The sequence below is a fragment of the Leptonychotes weddellii genome, chromosome 2 (assembly GCF_054177405.1).
Source record: "Leptonychotes weddellii isolate Sample4059 chromosome 2, ASM5417740v2, whole genome shotgun sequence".
NCBI lineage: Eukaryota > Metazoa > Chordata > Mammalia > Carnivora > Phocidae > Leptonychotes > Leptonychotes weddellii.
In genome coordinates this window covers 81,631,924-81,648,463 of record NC_138370.1, presented here as the reverse complement: position 1 = coordinate 81,648,463, position 16,540 = coordinate 81,631,924, and the positions used below count along the sequence as shown (strand labels likewise).

Genomic DNA, 16,540 nt, shown 5'->3' with positions numbered 1-16,540 from the left:
ACATCAGGGTGCACGTACCCCTTCGGATCCCTACATTTGTATCTTTGGGGTAAATACCCAGTAGTGCAATTGTTGGGTCATAGGGTAGCTCTATCTTCAACTTTTTGAGGAACCTCCATACTGTTTTCCAGGGTAGCTGCACCAGCTTGCATTCCCACCAACAGTGTAGGAGCGTTCCCCTTTCTCCGCATCCTCGCCAACATCTGTCATTTCCTGACTTGTTAATTTTAGCCATTCTGACTAGTGTGAGGTGGTATCTCATTGAGGTTTTGATTTGGATTTCCCTGAGTGGGCACTCAATATTTTCTTAATTTGTTCTCACAAGTAGACAAATGGACAAACAAAAAGACTGACAAACGATTAGCTATCATCTCTTGTGTGACAGAAAATAGATTCCCATTATCCACCTGCAGAGATCATCCAATGGTCAGGTCATAAAGCCAAATTCCCTATAATAATCAGCTATGTGCATATCATTATTATATATACACAAGGTCCTTTCCTTTTTTTTTTTTTAAGATTTTATTTATTTATTTGAGAGAGAGAAAGAGAGAATGAGATGGGGGGAGGGTCAAAGGGAGAAGCAGACTACCCGCTGAGCAGGGAGCCGGATGACGGGACTCAATTCTGGGACTCCAGGATCATGACCCTGAGCTGAAGGCAGTCACTTAACCAACTGAGCCACCCAGGTGCCCCACAAGGTCCTTTCTTAACCATGGAATCAAGACCTGCTTAGGAGTCCTGGGTCCGGCTCAAGAATGTGACATGGCACGAACCACAAGTTTTACAAGGATGTTTTCTAGATTTTGTGGTTGAGACCAGTTTAATGGTTAGAAATAGGACATGGACCTACCAGTGACTGGACTCAGTTGTGAAAAGAGAAGCGTCAGTTCAGATACATCAGCTCTCCCCAAAACAAGCCCTAATGTATAGGATTTACCTATTTCTGTTGTGTAAATTTTCCCCTAAGGGCTACTTTCAAGCTACCAGCACAATGCCACTATCCCAGAATTGGGAAGAGATGCATATATTTAATTCTCACAAACCAGTATGATCTGTTCCAGGACACAACTGTGCTTGATCATAAGTTAATGAAAACAAAGTCAGACTAGCAGAGTTGACCAAGAAATAGAAAAAAACAAAACCACGAAATCAGAAAAAAGGAAATCTTTTAGAAATGCAGAGTTAGTCATTTGGGAGTCATTCTGGGAGACAAAAAAGATGTGCCTGGGTTTAATCAATACCATGCAGCTTAATGGCACCAGCAGGGTAAGTCTACTTGTGTATCTCAATGGATCTTCCAAAATGGCCCCAGTACTCCGTACTTCAGAAGACAGCTTGTTCTTTTTTTTTTTAAATGGCAGTCATTTTAACAGTTTTATTTTTATTTTATTTTATTTTTTTAAGATTTTATTTATTTATTTGACAGAGAGAGACACAGCAAGAGAGGGAACACAGCAGAGGGAGTGGGAGAGGGAGAAGCAGGCTCCCTGCCAAGCAAGGAGCCTGATGCGGGGCTTGATCCCAGGACCCTGGGATCATGACCTGAGCCGAGGGCAGACGCTTAACGACTGAGCCACCCAGGCGCCCAACACAGCTTGTTCTATTTGTTAACATTTCCCACAGTTAGAAAGTTTTTCTTACACTCAACCAAAAATCTATTTTCTGTAATTTCTAACCAGAGAGCTTATCATGTTCTTGGGAAATGCATGAAAAAATTGAATCCTTCCTTTATTCAATAAACTTTAAATATTGAGTATAATTATCTTAGGACTTTAGAGCTAGTCCAACTCATTCGTTTTACAGATAAAGAAACTGAGACCCAGAAAGGTTAATGACTTTATTCAATTCATACAGCACTGTGATTTGTCATATTTGATAGAGTCAGAGATGAAATTTTAAAGCTTCACAATGCATCTCTCTTTGTTCTATAAATACCTCATCTAAAATGTTTTCAAGACCCCTCATCATCCTAGGTCTTCTTCTTGTCTCTGTTTAGACAATATCCCTCCAAAAGGGAGGCATCCAGAATTGAATCAAATGCCACAGGTGTCAACTGATTAGTTCGGGGAACAGTGTGTGTTCTAAAGTCTGGATTTATTATTTTATTTACCATTTGAACAACCACTTAACTTTTTAATTCATGTCATTGTCAAATAAAAATTTTTCAAAAATTAAAAACTGATTTTCATAGAAATACAGAATGAGCACAGGTAAAAAAACTTAACTCATTAATTAGGAGGATAATCAGTAGGATAATAAAGCTGATTTTGAAAACATTTGAGGAAATAAGGCTTTTATAGTCCATCAAGAAAGGCACATTGCAATAAGGTTTTTTGTTGTTTTTTTTTTTTTAGTTAGGAAAAAAAATCTAGGTAACATCCAATAGAACAATAAAGCATACATTTTGAGATTATTTTTCCCACCAAAGAGAAATCATTTGGATCTCTATCAGGTAAAAACCTACAAGTTAATAGGTACCTTCATAGTGTCTTGGCTTTAAGCAATAATAAATAACAAAGCCAAACTCTTCACACTCTCCTAGAAAATTAAAAAGTCCTACAAGGGGACTCTTGAACAATGTATGACATTGAAAGGACATACAGCCCTCTCTTTTGCTTTATCTTCAAGCATCACAGAACATTTCCTAATATCTTTTTCATGTGAACCATTGTTGTGCCAATATCCTACAGCCTGTTAAAGTATCCCAAGATAGGACTTTACATTTATCTATATGAAGTTATTTCTGTCTGTTATTCCAGTTTATCTTCCTTCCATGTGCAGAATTCTTTTCTGTAATGTCCATGATAAATAGCATTCAATGTTGAGGAACTCTCTACTTTGCAAGGTAGCTCAATTTATTTTTAGAAACTCTAGTTCTTAGTGAGGTACTCCCAGAAATATGCTCCCTGTAATTTATACCCACTGGAGATTTGAATTAAGGGACAGACAAACCATGCAGCTCCTGAGGATTAAACAAAAAGTGGTGCTAAGCAGCGCCTGGGTGGCTCAGTCGGTTAAGTATCTGCCTTCAGCTCAGGTCATGATCCTAGAGTCCTAGGATCGAATCCCGCATCGGGCTCCCTGCTCAGTGGGGTGTCTGCTTCTCCCTCTGCCTCTGTCCCTCCCCCTGCTATGTGTCTTCTCTGTCTTTTTCTCTCTCACTCTCTCTCAAATAAATCAATAAACTTTTAAAATAAAAGTGGTGCTAAGGGGCGCCTGGGTGCCTCAGTCGTTAAGTGTCTGCCTTCTGCTCAGGTCATGATCCCAGGGTCCTGGGATCGAGTCCCACATTGGGCTCCCTGCTTGGCGGGAAGCCTGCTTCTGTCTCTCCCACTCCCCCTGCTTGTGTTCCCTCACTCACTGTGTCTCTCTCTGTCAAATAAATAAATAAAAATCTTAAAAATAAATAAATAAATCTAAGCTCTCTTTAAAAAAAAAAAAAAAAGTGGTGCCATAATATCCCTAAACCCAGTTGTTAAATGGTGCCACTCTTCATAATACTGAGGTCATATAAACCAGTCCTGCTATATGGAAGTAGATAGTGCTCTCAAAGGGGAAATTTAAAAAACATATATTCTTCATCTACATTAAGCTATCTTTGTTGAATATTTTCTTTTTTTTTTTTTTTTAAGATTTTATTTATTTATTTGACAGAGAGAGAGACAGGAAGAGAGAGAACACAAGCAGGGGGAGTGGGAGAGGGAGAAGCAGGCTTCCCGTGGAGCAGGAAGCCCAATGTGGGGCTCTATCCCAGGACCCTGGGGATCATGAACTGAGCCGAAGGCAGACGCTTAACAACTGAGCCACCCAGGCACCCCTGTTGAGTATTTTCTTTAAAGATTATTTATTTATTTATTTGAGAGAGAGAGGGAGAGGACAAGCAGGGGGTGGGGGAAGAGCACAGGGTGAGGGACAAGCAGACTCCTGATGCGGGGCTCCATTTTAGGAGCCTGAGATCATGACCAGAGCTGAAATCGAGTCAGAAGTTTAACCAACTGAGCCACTGAGGTGCCCCATGTTGAGTGTTTTTGAGAGACAAATTCATAAGTAGCACAAGCAGAATAAAGTTTAGTCCCCCTAACTTCAACACTTGCCCACTGAAGTATGAAGATCTGGTCATCTGAAATACGAAAACTCAATAATGCCATGGTATTTTTACTAGGAATAGGTGGTTTATTTTATTATCTAAGTCACAAACTTTTTATTAGGTCATGATTTTTTTCCACGGAGATAATTGTAAAATAACCTAAGAAGACTATATTACAGTAACTATTGGACAAAACAAGAAAATGTGGCCAACATAAAAGTCAGATGGACGAACTCTTACCTATGTTTGGACAGCATACTTAATGATCCCATGTAAGTGACCTCTATTCTTACTTTGTGGGTATAAGTGATTTATATTATGCAGTTGTGAATCATATAAAAACCGGAAAAAAATTTCAAAAAGTGAAACAATTATTGTTATGTTACCACATGTAATTAAGTCCTTTATTTTGAACGTAAAGAACGATACATTTTATTAGTAGGAAAAAAATGGTTTCTCCTCTTGCCAAATAAATGTTTAGCAAATATTAAAGGAACACAGGTTTGCATTATTGCCAAATTTTGGGCTCACATGTCTCATTCTAGTTCTGCTGATAGGTTTTAGTTCTAACTTCTGGAGCCTTACAAAATAAGTTTAATCCAGTTTCCATATGACTGACCTTCAAATACTTGAGAACCCCATCCTCCTGCAGTCTTCTCTTCTTCAGATTGAATAAGCACACCCCTCACTGGGAATGGCTTCAAGATTTGTAATTTTCATGATTACCTTCGTGTGAAGCCCTTCTAGTCTGCCGTGTCCAAGTGTGACTCCCAGAATCGAACACAACAAGCAGTTATCTTGCTCAACCTGTTTTGCCAACTCTGTTAAATAACAAGGGAAGTTAAGGGAAAATAAACATCCCACATCCCTTTAATGAAGTGGCTTAGTCTCTTAAACTTCCTGGAGAAATTAAGAGTTTTCACGAAGCTCAGGGGCACCCAGTCTGGGTCTAGTCAAGAGACAGAAACCACAACAATTATTTCAAGAGAGAAGATTTAATATAAAGAATTGTTAGCAAGGTAGTGAGTTGTTTTACTAGGTAACTGAAAGAGCAGAAAGAAATACTAAAGCCTCACAGAGTACTAAGTAGGAAGCTGCTCCTACCCTGTGTTAGCCTACCTTGTGTTAGGTACTAAGACAGGATTAAACCTGCAAGGATTTCACTAAGGGGAAATGCATGTGTGAAAGGAAACCTGGAGGGAGCTGGGAGAGCTGTAAGACTGAGATGTCTAAACTGCCTGAAGGAGAAAGGGACCATAAAATCTAAGGAAGTTTCTGCTAGGCCATAGGAGAGTTGCCAGTCACAGGAGTTGAGCCAAAGTTGCCAGTCACAGGAGTCCCAGGTGTCCCAGGAATCTGCCTCGGTGGTCTGGCATGCTCAGTCATCATCGGGAACAGGCCAGGGGAGAAATTGTTTCAGAGCAGACACAGCAATGGATGGATTTCAAAAAGCAGTAGTCGGGGCCCTTGGTTAATTACGCTTAGGTTTGCCAGATAAAATATAGGACATCAAGTTAGATTTGAATTTCAGATAAACAATAAAATTTTAGTATGAGCATATCCCAAAATATTGCATAGGATGTACTTACATTACAAAGTTATCTTTTGTTCACATTTAACTGGTATCCATCTTGTATTTTTTTTTTTTAAGATTTTATTTATTCATTTGAGACACAGAGATACAGAGAGAGAGAGAGAAAGCATGACCAGGGAGAGAGGCAGAGGGAGAGGGAGAAGCAGGCTCCTCGCTGAGCCAGGAGCCTGATGTGGGGCTTGATCCCAGGACCCTAGGATCATGACCCGAGCCGACGGCAGACGCTTAAACTTCTGAGCCACCCAGGCGCCCCCATCCTGTATTTTTATTTGTGAAATCTAGCAACCCTAATTATTTTCTCTATAGCTGAAGGTGTGTGAGGGGCATTCTCATGACTGTCACCCACTCCTAGGGCTAGGAGAAGAAAGGTAAGAGGTTGGAATTCAAACTTTAGAAGAGGGTTCTGAGAAGCTGAAATTCAGACAGCTAAGGAAAGGGTTCCCACAAGCTGGGGCTAGTGGTGGGGAGAGGATGAAGCTGGTTACACAGGTGCTGGAAAACTCTAACGTGGATTCAACTGCTACTATGGGAAGGAACTGCTGTTCAGGGATGAAGAAGCGTTGCTGGAATGAAGCTCCACAGGAGCCACAGGTAGAGAGGAAGCAAAGAGAAAACAAACAGGCAGAAGCAAGTCCCTCTCCCTCTAATTTCACAGTCTCCCTCAGCAGCCCCTTTTGACAGAGCCTAACAGGGACCTGCTGGTAAAGCAGAAATGCAGAGCAGAATAGAAAAGACTGGGTCTGAAATTGAAAGTAAAAATTTAATAACTGGTACATAAGCAGAAGATTTCCAAAGATCACACTCAGTTAATGTAATGCTGAAAAATGACTGGCTATTGGCACCATATGATTTCAACATGACTCCAGACATGATTTTCGTGGTTTGCTGGTGGTGGGGTTTAGGACACACTACCCCAAAATATGGCATCTTGGCATATTAAATATTTTAACTTGAGGGATCTTTTTTTTTTTTTAAGATTTTTTATTTATTTGACACAGAGAGAGACAGCCAGAGAGGGAACACAAGCAGGGGGAGTGGGAGAGGGAGAAGCAGGCTTCCCGCTAAGCAGGGAGCCCGATGCAGGGCCCGATCCCAGGACCCTGGGATCATGACCTGAGCCCAAGGCAGACGCTTAACCACTGAGCCACCCAGGCGCCCCTAAGCTGAGGGATCTTGAGAAATAGATGTTGGAAGGACTCTCTGGCCTTCTCCCCTAAAGCCAGTCATAAGACCCTCATGTGAGAGGTGCCTGCCCCATACCCAGAGGAAAGGAGCATCCTTATCTCTAAATATGGGATAGTGGGAGGAATCTGAACAGACTCTGCTAAACATCCCCCAGTTTATTACCCTTACCTCATACTTTTTGTACCATCACATTTTTCCATGACTTTCCACTCTTCATCAAACCTTGTACAAAAATGTTAAGGTTTAACTGCTTCTTCAGGTCTTATATAGGCTCCCATGTCATGTAAAACTTATATTAAATAAATTTTTATTTATTTCTTTTTTCTTATTTATTTGTCTTTTGTTACAGAGCCCCAGCAGAGAACCTAGAAGGGCAGAAGGAAAAAGAGATTTTCCTCCCCTACACTGTTTTACAGGAAGATGCTGCTCACCAACTCCCATCCACCATTTCAGGTAGATTACACTAATGGCCACCATGACTAGAGATGAGTTCACTTTCCTTTGAAATTCTCTTCTTAAAAAAACCAATGAGTTTGTATCTCCAAACCCATCATGAAGATTAGCAGAGGGATAGGAAAGAAGACAGTCTTGTATTATGTAGAAAATAGCAATAAATCTAAAAGATTCCAGTAAACTTCATTACCCAAGGAAAACAGGTATTACTAAACCGGGGTTACCAATGGAAGACATTATGGGGTATTATATAACATTAAGGAAGAGGCTATGTCATACTTGTATATGCCTTATGGTGAATAAAACATTCTCCCAGACACTGTCTTGTTTTAAGCCCTGTATATGACCACACATGGTGTAGGTATTTTGATGACTGACCTCAATCTAGAATACAGTGAGTAATCTTTGAAAGTTTTTTTTTTACATCTTTTTTTGTTTTTTTTATGTTATTATGTTAATCACCATACATTACATCATTAGTTTTTGATGCAGTGTTCCATGATTCTTGAAAGTTTTGAGTGAAAAGCAGTTCACCAAGTCCAGCCCACATTCAAAAGGAGGGGAATTAGTTTCCACCTCTTGAAAGGTCAGATCCAGGCCTTAGAAGAGAGTTTTGCCAGAGGGCAGAAGATGAGAATTTACCAGTAATTCACTGAAGAAGTGAAGGCCCTAAAGAAGCTAGTACTTTGGAGCTAACACCAATTCAAAACTAAAGCGTTTTCTCCAAGACAAAAAAGAGATTTCAAAGGAGATAATATGTGTAAAATATTTAATATGTAATAGGGGACTGTATCTAACTTTCAGTTTTCTTAACCCTTTTTGGCAATTCCTGTTCCATTCACATCCATGCATTCACATGCAAATAATGCATATCAACCTTTCAAATGTGAACAGATGGAAAGAAAAATAGAGATTCAGAGCATTTTGGGTGGGATTTTTGTAATCCAAATGAATGAGAATAAACTGTAAATAGCTGGAAAAAAAGAGTTTTCTGATTGTACAATAATTGTTATTTTCACATTTCAAAAATAGGGTTTCAAGAATAGAACAATATCCTCTGCTAATTGCTTCCTATGTTAGTTATCTATTATTGCACAACAGATTTCCCCAAAACTTAGTAGCTTAAAACAACAATAAACATTTATTATCTCTGGCAGTTTCTATGGGTCAGGAATTCTGGAGCAGCTTAGCTGGGTAGTTCTGGCTTGGGGTCTCTCATGAGGCTAGAGTTGATATTAGCTGAGGCTGTAGTCCTCTGAAGACTTGATGGGGCTAGAGTATCCCCTTTAAAGATGGCTCCCACATGTGGCTTGGTTTGGGGGGCAGGGCTCAGGTCTTTTCCACATAAACCTCTCCCAGGGATGTACTAGTGTTCTCATGACATGGCAGCTGGCTCCTCGCATGCCTCCCACCTCCAGCAAGTGATCCAGGAGAATAAGAGCCAAGCAGAAGCAATCCTTTTTTAATAACCTAGCTTTGGTTGCAGCATAGCATCATTTCTACCACATTCTATTCATCCTAAGCAGTTCACCAAGTCCAGCCCACATTCAAAAGGAGGGGAATTAGTTTCCACCTCTTGAAAGGAGGGGCGTCAAAAATTTTGTGAACATGGGGCGCCTGGGTGGCTCATTTGTTAAGCGTCTGCCTTCAGCTCAGGTCATGGTCCCAGAGTCCTGGGATCGAGCCCTGCATCGGGCTCCCTGCTCCGCGGGAAGCCAGCTTCTCCCTCTCCCACTCCCCCTGCTTGTGTTCCCTCTCTCGCTGTGTCTCTCTCTGTCAAATAAGTAAATAAAATCTTAAAAAAAAAAATTTTTTGTGTGTGTGAACATGTTTTTAAAACACCACACTTCTTTAACTTAAAACAGGTTTTGGTGTTTTGTGCTGTAAATAAAATCCCCAACTTATTGAAGAACTTCACAAAAACAAGTGATCTGTGTATGGGTATCAGGAGTTCTTTAATCAAAAACTGCTTGTCAAATTGCTTTGAGTTGCCTAAGAGTTGTGTAGTTATAGAAGAGAAAAGTATAACCTTTTAACCTAAAGAGGAAAAAAAAAAAACTAAAAATCTAAACCATAGTAGTTTCATCATTTGAATTATTTTCCTTGAATTTCCATAGAAAGGACAATTTTTGAAATCCAAGCTTTAATTGTCAGAGGAAGGGAAATGCCCTCACTAGTTCCTAGGAGTATAAGCTGTGAGTGATAGAATTACAACAATTTGATACTTATTAGGAATCAGGAAGAATGTCCTTGGATAACTGAAACATCATTACACCCAAACAAGAAACATTTTTGCATTTATATCTTTGTCCATTTGGGTCACTATAACAAAAGGTCATAGGCTGGGTGCTTATAAACAACAAACATTTATTTTCACACTTCTGGAGCCTGGGAATTTGAAGATTAAGACATTGGCAGGTTCCATGCCTAGTGAGAGCCTGCTTCCCAGCAGCTGTCTTTTCACTATAATCTCATAGAGTGGAAGCGATGAGGAAAGGGTGACCTCAGAGAGATCTGGGGTGTCTTTTATAAGGATGAATCCCATGCGGGTTCTGCCCTCTTGACCTAATCACCTCCCAATGGGCCCACCCCCTAATACCATCACTTTGGGTGTTAAGATTTCAGTGTATGAATTTGGAGGCGGAGGGTTGCATAAACATTCAGTCCATTGCAGTTTAACTAAGTGGAAAACAAAAGAATCCTCAAGATGTTGAGAATGCTGTCTGGGAGAAGAATCAAAGACCAGTTATCCTAGTGACTGGTTGCTTTTCATCTTTGTCGATGTGGCAGTTAAACTTGGAATCCTGACTTCTTTTGCTCCTGCTACCGCTTTCCCTTTTGGAAGTTCTGCAACTGTACTATTAGATCTAAAATATAGGCAACGCTTTTCTTCTGCTTCTTGGTTTGATTCTTGGCTTGTCAGAATTTCTTTGCATCTGAGCTAAAATCAGGAGTTAACTTCAGAGAACAAAACCCAGGAAGTAGGGTGAGTATAGCTAAAAAGCAAGATAATACTTGGCCAATAGCAGCAATATTAATAAGAACCCTCTCAAACTGGTGTCACTTCCTTCCCTCTGGAGTAGAGGAGAAACATAAAATCCAGTGACTATTGCTTTCTTAAGAGAAAGGAGAGAAATTGTGTACTGAGGGTGGGGGTGGGTGGGTTGGGTGGGGACAGGAATTTGGTGTCCTTGGAACCTTAAAAGGCAGAATAAAATAGATTTAGAGAGACTGAAAAGCAATGAAGATCATCCAGCATTGGCAGAAAACTGAGTGTGTCTATTTGTAAATCATGGGACTCGATGGCAAAGGGACTGATGTTTGATATAAAGGTGTAGGAGAGAGGCAAGCAATGGGAAAATTGAATACTAAGAATTTAAGAGCTTATGAATGGAGGGGATCCCAGAGGTATATCCTCTCGCACTTGGCTTCCACACCTGAGTTTGTTCTAGAAGAATAAAGAGTATTGATCTAAGTCACATTAATCTTCTACCTCCACAAACCAGACTGATTCGTGACTTTACACCATCTGTTGACACTAGTGGTATGATTCTCTCCTATTACTAATTAATAGCTCATAAAGAGCTCTATATATATCAGAGACAAACAACTTCAAGAACCTATTCATAAAGTGTTGGCAGTTTCCACGATGAAGAAATTAAAGTTTCATCTTGATCTAAATCAGTGTCCTTCCACTTGTCTTCAAGCCCTCAGGGATCTGCCTTCTCACTTTCAAGAAGTTCAGTTGTCTCCTTTTTTCTTTTCTTTTTTTTTTTTTTAAAGATTTTATTTATTTATTTGACAGAGAGAGACACAGCGAGAGAGGGAACACAAGTGGGGGGAGTGGGAGAGGGTGAAGCAGGCTTCCCGCGGAGCAGGGAGCCCGATGCGGGGCTCGATCCCAGGACCCTGGGATCATGACCCGAGCCGAAGGCAGACGCTTAACCGACTGAGACACCCAGGCGCCCCGAGTTGTCTCCTTTTTTCATCACATCCCTGCCCCTACTACCATATTTCTACTGGAAACTTTGAGAGAAAGTTTAAAGTCTGAGCCTCTAAGCAAAACTTTAAAAAATTACTTTTACCTCTGCTAATTACAGTGAATAGAGACTTTCTTTTGTTAAGTCCCTTCACACTGGAAGGGAAATTTGACAGTATTTTTAAACAGTGAAAAATCCAATGTAGAAAAAAGAGAAAATGCTAATCAATCATTCAATAGACAAACAAACAACAAGAAATGTTAGCTTTCAGGATAACTGTTTCAGTGTGGTGCAATAACCACAAAAATCAAGAGTCTTGCCTTATATCCCCAGATTTACTGCTGAATTATGTATGACCTTGGAAAAGTCATTTAATTTTCTGGATCTTTGTTTATCTCTCAAATGAGAAACTTGAACCAATTACTTTAAAATATGTTATAATTCTAAAATGACATGTTTATATATATCAACATGCCTCAAAAATCATTGACCATGTGATATTTGCCACTATCCTTCAGGCCCAGCAAATTGTGTTCTATGCCTGGACACGACCCCTTCTAAAACCAGTGTGAAAACTGTTCCAAAAGGTATTTGAGAAATAATCAGGCAATTGAGGGGCAGCTGAATAATGGTTGGCTGTCTAACTTCTTAATATGACCACTCTCCCTCTCCTAGACTTACCACTTCTTTCCCCTTCTACTTTCCTCCATGCCTCCCCACCCCAGATTCTTAATACTTCTCCAGGGTTTGAAGTCACAGAGAGAATCACGTTTCTTCAGAGCTATTCCAAATAGTATCACCTGTGGGTTCTATTATATTAGGTGGGGGGGGTAGCAAAATATCTTACCTTTTAAAAGTAAGGGTCGTCAGGTGGGAGAGGTAGAGATTGTTTTTGAACTTATTTAGTTAGTCCCTTTTGCTTCTCAAAATAAACATCTTTGTGATCAGTGAAAAGCTTTCCAAGATGTTCACAAGAGAAGGGGAAATTCTTGCCAAAAACTGAAGCCCAGCCAGACAAGGATACTGAAATTTTGCTGCCTGTGGAAACACGTGGCCAGGCAGGACTCTGGCATAAAAACAGGAATCTGTGTTTCAATGATGGCAGTGTTGACTTCTGGTGGTTCAGAGGCTTTGTTCAGGGGACCCAGGCACAGTGTATGGGATCTGACAACTCTGTCAACAGTTCCCATTCAGTTACAGTTCACAGCATACCCTTGTCTATTTACAGAACTTAAAACTCGGCAAACCTTGGTCCTTATGGTTGGAGGGGTAAAGAGAAACACCTCTCTCACTCTTCTCACAGTTTTAGTTCTGCTTCCAATTCTTAGCAGTTGTGAAATTCTTCAGAAGATCTAGGTCCCAGAGCCCTGTCTGCATTTTACAGTGTTGTGACCTTGGGTGAGACACTTAACCATCTCTGAGCTGCAAATTTCTCATCCATAAAATGGCTATGGTAATGCCCATTCTACTTTCCTTTAAGAATATTGTGAAAATCAAATGAAATAACACAAAAGAAAATACTTTGTACACTAAAAAGTACTATGTAAACACAAGCTATTTTTAATTATCAGGTGTCTCCTCTTTTTCTCTGCTCTTTCCTTTACGTCATCTGTTTCAGGTGTCCTTTAAATATCTTCATGGTCTTTTCTTAGCCCCAAATTCTCAATGTGGTTAATGCTCAGCTTCTTCAATGTGGGCTGGTTACCAACCAGGAAACTGCAGCTACCCTTGCTCTGGCTAGCTCCCCATTCAGAGACCAACTACAACCTCTAGTAGCGCCTCATTCATTCCAGGAGTCATGTTTGGAGCACTTAATGACACTGTGTCCTGTGTTAGGGATACAAAACTGAATGGGCAGGTTCAGCCCTCAAGAAACAAACGATCAGATCTAAGCATCTCACACTTGTCAAATAGGTTAAGCAGGTCTACATAAGCTGTAGCTGAATCTTCTCTCTCTGCTCCATTTGGGGCAAAAGTTGAACTCAGAAGTCCCTCAGTCCTGCTCTTCTGGAGAAAGCAGCTAACTTTAAGTCTCCTTGAAATTATTTTGCATATCCCTTTGTTGACTGGCCCTCATACTTCCATACTTCCCTCTTTTTTATTCCTAATTCAATACGTAATTCGATGTTGAGTTTCCATCAATGTTGGATTCCATTTTAGGCAATGAGAACTGACTCCACTCGCATCCACATAGTTTAACTACCAATTCTAAGAACTTAGACCACCTGTAGCAACATGACTTACTATTGTTCCAGGAAATTCTTGTCCAGGAAGATAAACTAGTAGAGCAATAAGTAATTTCATTGTTTGCATTAGGAAATTTCCAAAACCCAATTTATTTGAACAATAAATTGATCATCTGGATAAACAACCCTCTTCTCAAAACAATAGATTAGTTACCTGGGCAAATGTTCTGTTATCAAACAACTGTTTACTTCTCAAGACTCGCTTCACGACCCTCTCATTGCTGTGTCCATCAATCTCAAACTACGATATCATAAACTTTTCCCATTTTTTTTTTTTAAGAGAGAGAGAGAGAGCACGAGCGCACGGAGTTGGGGGGGGTGAGGGAGAGGGGTAGAGGAAGAGAGAGAATCCCAAGCAGGCTTCACCCCCAGCGCAGAGCCTGACATGGGGCTCGATCTCACAACTCTGAGATCATGACTGGAGCTAAAATCAAGAGTTGGACCTCAACTGACTGAGCCACCCAGATGCCCCAGCTTTTCCCAATCTTATCCTGATCTTATTTTTTTTAAGATTTTTATTTATTTATTTGACAGAGAGAGACACAGCAAGAGAGGGAACACAAGCAGGGGGAGTAGGAGAGGGAGAAGCAGGCCTCCCGCGGTGCAGGGTGCCCGATGTGGGGCTCGATCCCAGGACCCTGGGATCACGACCTGAGCCGAAGGCAGACACTTAACTACTGAGCCACCCAGGTGCCCCATCCTGATCCCCACTTTAAAAGACCCATACCCCAAGCCCTATAAATTTCTGCCTCTGACCTCTTCTGAGATCTCCTAAGACTGTTGAAGTGGTAGTCTCCCTCTTTGCAGTAAGTTTAACAAATTTAGCCATACTTGATCAATAGATTATTCTGGTGGCTTCTTGGGGAGTTTGCTGTTGACAACTGATACACCAATGAGCAAAGCAAGAAAAACAGGTGGTGGTGTTTTTTTTTTTAATTTAACATCTGCCATTTCTTTAAAAAAGACCTCTATACCATCATCACGTAACAATTCAGAATTTTGTTGGAGCTCCTTGTTCTTATTATATGGTTTGGGATAGTTTTTATTTTGAATTATATATGAGATGGTAAACCATAATTGTTTTATTGCTTGGAGCTTCTGGAGGATTCCACTCAGTCCTGAGTACTTCCAAAGATCTTTCCGTTACAAAGCATTCTTTTTTCTTTCTTTCTTTCTTTTTTTAAGCATTCTCTTTTCTATCCATTGTATTTCTGTTGTATGTTGGAAATTCATTAGCTAGCTCTCTTCATACTAAAGTAGTTGGCTAATATTTGAGGAATTTAACTGGAAGTCTTGAGAGGGGCTATATCAGAGTTAGTTCACTGTTCACACTAAGCAAATGTGGCTTGTAATCTGGCTCTCCTATCCAGTTTGAAACCTGGAAGTTTATCAAAAATATCACACGTGGAAATGAGCACTTGTGGCACTTGTTTAAATTCATGAAATAGCAGTCATTTCAGAGAGAGGAGCTCTGTGAGTCAGAAGCCATTCTTACAGCTCAGTCTGAGACCTGCCGAACTTAGCCTATTCTGAGTTTATAAATGGAGAAAATTGAAACCAACATAGGGATCATAATAGTTATCATAATCTGTGATACCATGTGTCATGATATCATGATACCATGGCTTATATATTTCTACAACTTTTTAGGCTTCAAAAGGAAATATTTAAGTTCAGTACCCATCTTTTGTTGACCTCTAAAGACTTAAAATCATTGTAACTATGCATCCCATGATAAATTGAATCTTAATTTTTTTTTCCCTTGGATACTTCTTATTTTTCCCTTGGATACCTTTTATTTTAGTTTATTTCAGAAAATCCAAAGGTTGTTACTATTCTAAATTAGAGTACTTTGCATGCACAATTCAACATAGCCTCACTTCCTGAGCAGGTAAGACCAAGATTTCTTGAGTACTTGTGTGCCCAGCAGAGACCAAGATGCTTTTAAATAAGTTATGTTGATTTAAACAACACCCATGTGAGGTGGGTAATAATCTCTCATTTTAAAGCTGGTGAAGCCAAAGTTCAGAATTTAAGTAGATTATTACAGAACTTGCAAGTAAATGGTAAGTCAGGATGTACCTGATTTTAAAGCCTGATCTCATTTTTACCTTACCACAGTGTCACAGATGTTGTTCTAACCATTTTTGAGTTATCTTTATCTTTTAGTTTCATCATTGATAAGTGTTAGTGAATGATATCATTTTCAAAGAATACATAAGGGTTTTTTAAAAGCAGGTACCCAAGCTCAAAAAACACCTTAATGTACTGATATGCCTAACAAGATCCAGGATCTGACTTAAGCAAACAAATTGTTATCCTAGGGTGAAACAATGAATTAAACTCTAATTCATGAATTATGATATTTGCTAATTTGTCTTCTCTATTTGAAAACATTAGTCTCTGTTTCTGATATATACATAACTCTCTTAATGTAATTTTAAGTATTTCACCAATAGATATATTATGTGTGTTCTTTATCTTATCAAAAAGTTACTTTTCTAATCTTGAAATTATAATTTGTATCCTATTTTATTTTATAAAATAATCAAATGCCAGAACATTATTTTTTAAAATCCATCTGATTCAGTTAATAGGAAACTTATAACATTTTTATTTAAAAGAAGAAACATCTTGGGCGCCTGGGTGGCTCAGTTGGTTAAGCGACTGCCTTCGGCTCAGGTCATGATCCTGGAGTCCCTGGATCGAGTCCCATATCGGGCTCCTTGCTCAGCAGGGGGTCTGCTTCTCCCTCTGACCCTCCCCCCTCTCATGTGCTCTCTCTTTCTCATTGTCTCTCTCTCAAATAAATAAAATCTTTAAAAAAAAAAAAAAGAAGAAACATCTTTACTATATTCAGTACATCGCCATTTTTTTTAAACTAAAGATTCAAGATACTAAACAGATGAATTTGTGTTGGAATATTTCTCTTTTTTTTTAGAGTTTATTTATTTATTTGACAGAGAGAGAGAGCACACAAGCAGGGGGAGCG

At 39.6% G+C, this 16,540-nt stretch overlaps 1 protein-coding gene across 9 annotated transcripts in view; it reads left to right on the top strand.

Annotated features, from left to right (window-relative positions):
- The window catches only part of JADE1 (jade family PHD finger 1), a 281,646-nt gene that overhangs the window by 128,754 nt on the left and 136,352 nt on the right, over nucleotides 1-16,540 (top strand). For 4 of the 9 annotated variants that reach the window (XM_081811886.1, XM_081811885.1, XM_081811890.1 and 1 more), the window contains exon 3: nucleotides 7,219-7,322. The exons of the other annotated variants lie outside the window; for them this stretch is intronic. The gene's annotated coding sequence lies outside the window, so the exon portion shown is untranslated. The remainder of the gene's footprint in view (nucleotides 1-7,218; nucleotides 7,323-16,540) is intronic. 9 annotated transcript variants of the gene reach the window in all.